This window comes from Dioscorea cayenensis, chromosome 6 (assembly GCF_009730915.1).
Source record: "Dioscorea cayenensis subsp. rotundata cultivar TDr96_F1 chromosome 6, TDr96_F1_v2_PseudoChromosome.rev07_lg8_w22 25.fasta, whole genome shotgun sequence".
NCBI classification, from domain to species: Eukaryota; Viridiplantae; Streptophyta; class Magnoliopsida; order Dioscoreales; family Dioscoreaceae; genus Dioscorea; species Dioscorea cayenensis.
Genome location: NC_052476.1, coordinates 9,182,690 through 9,189,324, shown reverse-complemented (window position 1 = coordinate 9,189,324; position 6,635 = coordinate 9,182,690). Strand labels below are relative to the sequence as shown.

General features: G+C 32.0%; 1 pseudogene; it reads left to right on the top strand.

Annotated features, from left to right (window-relative positions):
- Positions 1-323: 323 nt before the first annotated feature.
- LOC120263120 lies at positions 324-6,061 on the top strand (annotated as a pseudogene).
- Positions 6,062-6,635: the final 574 nt, after the last annotated feature.

The following is a 6,635-nucleotide window of genomic DNA, read 5'->3' as shown; positions in this document are numbered from 1 at the left end:
AATGCTATTAATCCGTATCAAATCATTAATAAAACAAATTAATAAATGCAAATAATGGCCTACATGTATTTTGGTGATTCTAAGAATAATGACACTACATCCCCACTATGAACCACATGGAGGACCACCTCTTGAAGAATCCTTTTATTGTAGCATCATATGAATTCAAGATGATAACAACATAATTTTTTTTTTTTAACCTAATCAAAGAAGGACAAATATCACTCATTACTAGTCCATCTCTATCTCTGGCATCCTTTCTATTTCAAGTTGGAGAGGGCAAATATCACTTTCTATTTTAAGTTGGAGAGAGAGAGAGAGAGAGAGAGAGAGAGAGGATGAATGGGAAGGTGGTGTGCGTGACGGGGGCCTCCGGCTCATTGCTTCATGGCTAATAAAGCTTCTCCTAAATTGTGGCTACACTGTTAAGGCCACCGTTCGTGATTTCGGTATCAAACCCTAACTTCATGGCTGGTGATGACTTTGATATGTACCAAGGGTATTTATTTATTTATTTAAACATTTCTTTCAAACCATTTGCTGGTTTCATGGTTGGCCATGGTTTTGATGATTTAAGAGTTTTGGATGTATTTATTTACTTTTTGATATTTTATAGTTAGACCTAGAGATGGGCACAGGCCGTTCGGAAACCCGGCGCGTGCTCTGCCCGGAACCGGCATGCCGGGTCACTGACTCGGCTGGCCGGTTATGGGTTGGGGCAAGCCCAACCCGTGACCCGGTTGGTTGACCGGGTTCAAACCCATGAGCTACAATCTTATTATTATTATTTTTTTTTAACTAAGTGCATGTTGGTCATGGGATTTGAACCCATGACCTTAAACTTGGATAGCAAAAACTCAATCACTTGAGATACAATTTGTTTTAAACATTTATTGGAAACAATTATATATAGATAGATGTAGGATATGGATCAAAATATTGTACATATATATTTAATTTATAAAAAATTAAGAGACCATATAATAAATTAAAAATTATATAAATCAATTAGTAAAATATCAAAGTATCAAACAATAAATTTTCATAAATATTTTTTTTTAAAATAATTATTTTGTTAATCGTCTTTTGGCTCATAAGCACTAAGTCTCTACACATGCACACTCTTAAATTCTCTTAAATAGGGGCACTCTTATTTGTCACATATATATTAGATTATTTTGTTTCAATTTATAAAATAAAAAAATAAAATTACAATTTTTTTTTTTGAATTATGTATATCAATTTGTAAAAAAATATATTAGTAAAAAAGGAGTATCCTAGAATAATAGTTAACACCATATTATTTTGATTAGTATCTTTTTTTTCAAGGACAACATGATGAGTACAATAATAACCCTATAGTTAGAGACCAAAGTGAAATCTAGAGCCAACCCTAATTATAATAAATAAATAAGTTGATGATAACTTCAATTTAAAATAAGAATACTACTTGATATGTAATTTTTGTTGCATTTAAAAAGGTGTGCTAATAATTTAATTTGATAGATAAACAAATCAAAATGTAGCTTTTTTTTATCCTTTTTAAAATTATTTTGATATGTCTTAAAATTTTTAAGTTATTATAAATTATTTTAAATTTTTTGTTGTTTGGGATTAAATTTAAAAAATATTTTGCAACTTCTTTATATTTATTTATGTTTTATATTAAAATAAGAAAGATTTGTAGATCAATTGGTTAATGTGATTATTTTAAATGAGAGGTCCTAGGTTTAAACCCCATCAGGACACTAACTTTTTGTTATTTAACAACTTTTATCTTAATCTCAATTTTTAGTTAATTTATTTTTTTTCTAGAAAATTTTCTGAAATTTTTTTGAATTTTTTCATATTTTTTTTTTGTGAATTTTCAGAATTTTGTAGCTTTTTTAATTATTTTATCCGGCGGGCCCAACCCACCGGGTCGGCCCTGCCCGCCGGGTCATCATGGAAGCCGGCCGGTTCCGGGCTCGGCTTCTTATGACCCGGACCCGCCCGGGTTAGAGCAGGCCAACCCCGGCCCGGCGGGTTCTACACCCGTACGGGCGGGTCCGAGTCGATGGGCGGTGAACTGCAACCCGGAGGGTCGGGCCCGCCGGGGCCGTTAACCGGCCCGTGCCCACCTCTAGTTAGACCTGCTGCAAAGTTTTTAAGCTTATTTGGTGGTAATGGCTTATTTGTGGCATTGGTGATTTCACGGTTTGTTCTTGAACAACTTATAGCTATACATGTGAGTAAGTGAGGAGGGTTTATCAGGCGTCCATGGTGTTTTGGATCAGTGGTTCTTTTAGTTCTTTTAATGGATTGATTTCACCTCTATTTTCTCTGTTGCTTTATTTTGATCCTTTTAGGTGATCCCAAGAGGACTGAACACTTGCAAGCATTGGATGGAGCTAGTGAGCGGCTTCAGCTGTTCAAAGCAAACTTATTAGAGGAGGGCTCATATGATGCTGCTTTTGATGGATGTGAATGTGTACAGCTTCCCCTTGCTTTTATGATACCAAAGATCCACAGGTTCACACTATGCCCTAGAAATTTGGGGTTCATGTTTTGCTTGAATTCATTGTGTGGAAAGCTGTGAAATTCGTTTTATAGCTTCTCGAGTTTGTTAATGCTTGTCATCTATTGATTAAATGTCTATTCAGTTTAATTGGAAAATGCTATTCAGTAGTATAGACTATAGATCATATTGTGGAATTTTTGGATTGAGATAGACTAGATACTCTAGCTCATTTTTGCTATGTCATTGTGAGCAATTATACTACTCAAAGTCATATGTATGCAGATTGAGATGCATACTATTAAATAGGAATTGATTTTTTTGTCTACATGTAGGACCACTTAAAGTTAGAAATGTAGTCCCATGATTAGGTCCCAAGCTCGAAGTTCACATGCATCATTGTATAAAATTTGGATTACATGAAAGTTGAAAGGGAAAGTGCAATCCCTTGCAACCAGTTTGGTATTCCTTTCCTTGGCACTTAACAAAGAATTATTATTCGAGACAAATCCAATACTTATAAAAACCTTGTTTTAGAAAGCCCTTACTGAGGACCACTAGGATATGATAATTATGCTTGCGTAGAACCTATGTAGGGGACTGGTCAGTGCACATTGTGAGTGGACTAGTGTTTAAGGCCCTGTGTAATTAATGGGCTACAACAATGTGGTTAGGATCTTAGTTTACTTGGTCACTTTGACCTAATTCCGAGATTTGCAAATTTGATTAAGTTATCAATTTTAATTTCCACATCTTGTTTAACTACTATGGTGTGAACGTTGGGGTTAAGCACTATCAATCTCCAACATCCTTTGGACAAGTTAATGTACTTTAGTTCATCTTGTTATATTAGATTTCCAATATTTTAAATGAATTTAGCTAGTTAGCTCCATTCTCATCTTTGAAAATGTTTACTAGTTTTGGGATGCAGATTTAAATGATTGCATGATAATCCATGTCTTTCAGATTCTTTTCTTAGGAACAATGAGACATTGTAATCTTTTCTCCATCAAGGTCTTTTTAATCATGATCTTACTAGAAGCTAGTTTGTAGATCCATTGAGATATTAATGTTAGGCTTCTATGTACAATTCTTGATAATTAAATTTCGTAAAGAATATCTATAAAATCTTGCAATATCAATTTTAATTGACAAATTTAAATGTATTTGTGGTTCATCCATTTTTTCTCCGAAAGCAAAAATTTGATGACTACTTACTATTCCATTTTGTTTAGTTGGTTCGTTTGTCAAACTTTCCTTTTGCTGCAAAATTATTTGCCATGGTAATTTTAATAAATTGAAGTTGTCTATTGCAATCTTTATTGCAGGCTGAGTTACTTGATCCAACCTTAAATGGGACTCTTAATGTTTTAGGTTCTTGTGCTAAAATCTCTTCCCTCAAAAGGGTGGTTGTGACATCATCTATAGCTGTTGTTATATTCAACAGTAGATGCACTGATGATGTGATTGTTGATGAGACATGGTTTTCTAGTGCAGATTTTTGCAAGCTTGCCAAGGTATGGTTGGAGTTGTTTGGATGGCAAGCGAAAGTGTTATAAGAATATTTCTTTGAAAATTGACTTGTAGTTAAAACTTTTATATAAATTGATCACATTTTGACTCAATTAATACCAATCAAAATTAAATATTTTAAAGTTAAAATTTTATTTTATTAATTAGTAATAAATATTTAATAATGTAAATATTTTTAAAAAATAATTAATAAATATGTTTGTTTAAGTAATTAAATCTTAGAATGCATTCATGTGATATGTTTAAGTGTGTGGTTGGAGAATGCAACTTACCAAACATCCCTAAGGTTTGTTTGCCTAGAAAGAAATATGAAAACTTTTATTGAGCTGACCAAATTTTATTTAATTAATAATAAATGTAATTATTTTAATATTAAAAACTGTTTTTTAATTAATGGTGGGTGTTTATTAGTATTAATAATTGTTAAAGTATATTATTAAATAGATTGATTTATGTAATTAAATTTTGTCAAGAAGTGTTGGCGGGGTATTTCTTGGGTGTAAAAGATCTTAGCTGAAGTGTGTTCTCTGGGGATTGGTCTAATTTTTATATTTTATATTTTGTAAGCTAAGGTGTAGCTTAAGTTTAAAACTTAAGTTTGAGCAAAGCTTGTTGAAATTTTAAAGCTTTAATAAAAATAAATACCAATAAGCCATCTGATGTAACTTCTCAATTGGGATTGTACATTTAATGATAATAATGTAGGTTTGTTTATAGTAGTTGTGTATGTTCTGTTTTACCAAACAAATCATAGTCTAAATAAAATAAATTGGAACCAGTTCTGATTATAATGAATTTCATGACATGTAAGTTTTCAATAGGAATGTTTTCTTGAACTTATTATGCTGTATTGAGATCATGGTGGTATTATTCAGATGAAGATCTTCTATTACATTCCTGCCATGTTACGTTTTTCTTCAACTGGAAACTTTGTTTATCTTCTCTTTTCTTTGCAACAAAATATATATTCATATTGCATCAATTCCTTATGCTGACTATTTCAAATTTTACCGTTTTAGAGCCTAAGTTTATTCTCATTTGCTTTTAACTCATCCTTTCTGACATTGTATTGCTTTCAAAACAAAACTTGCACAATTTGATAACATTCTAGTTTCTTGTCAGTTGTGGTACCCGTTGTCTAAGACACTTGCGGAGGAGTGTGCTTGGAAGTTTTCAAAAGACAATGGCATTGACATGGTCACAATCAATCCATCGTTTGTCATTGGTCCTCTTCTGCAACCAACTTTAAACTTAAGTGCTGCTCTAATCCTGAACTTGATAAATGGTAGGTTGTTGGTAGCAACATTACAAAATAATTTAATATATTTGACATTTAGATATGATAAAATACAAAATATTTTGATAAAATATAAAATAATATGTAAAGAAAATTATTCCATAATCCTAGTCTTTAAGAGACTTACAATGGGATATATATGTGCATTAAGGCAACATAATAATAATTAACAAGTAAATTATACGAATGAGATGAGATCTTAAGGTCTCAACTATGAGAAATCATATCAAACTAAATAAGATAAAGCATGTTCTAACAAGTTATGTTTAGTGAGTCTATGTTTAGTAATATTATTATTTAGAAACAATTTGTATATTGGATAATATTTTGACTATTGCATGAATAATGTAATATCACTAGGTGATGAACTTAACTTTTGAGTGGGATTATAGTTGAATCAATCTGAGCTTTCTTACTCTTTGTGGAAATTGCCATATGTGGCTATTGACGTAGGAACAACTTACTACCCTAATGAAAACTATCACTGGGTAAATGTCAAAGATGTCGCATTGGCACATATTCTTGCATTTGAGGTACCCTCCGCAAATGGAAGATATTGTTTAGCTGAACGAGTTACTCACTGTGCGGAGGTCATAAAAATTATACATGAACTATATCCAACTGCTCGACTCCCCTCAAAAAGTAAGTTATCATTTTCAATACTCTTAACAGTAATCTTCTTATGGAAGCTCAACTTCTATACCTTGTTTGTTGTAGATTATGCCAATTTATAATGAAGAACCATTTGAACTTTGGTTCTTGTGAGCATGCTAGTGTTTGTTTTATTTCCTTTGTTACATAGAAAGTTTTGAAACTTTTGTATATCAGAATACTAATAGTCCTGCATCTGTTTAGTTACTAAATATGGATATAAATATGTCAGTCTAGGCCCCTCATCGCTCAATCCCTAAAATGTTTGAGTCTGAATTGAACCCAATAATGGACATTAGACCACTACAAAAAAATTGCCATATACCGACACTTATCTATAGTGACGATCAAATTTTATAGCTATAAACTGTTTTTACAAACAATACTTTAGAACTGTCAGAATAGATAAGATATCTATTGACGAATTTCGCTCCGTTAGTATAACATTATTGTAGTCTAACTTTTATCTATAGTGATGGTCAAATTCCGTAGCTATAGACTATTTTTACCAATAATACTAGATATTTACTGACGGATTTCGTTCTGTCAGTATAGCTATTATTGTATTATGCCTATTACCTATAGTGACGATCAAATTCCATAACTATAGATATCTATAGTGATGATCAAATTCCGTAGCTATACACTTTTTTTACC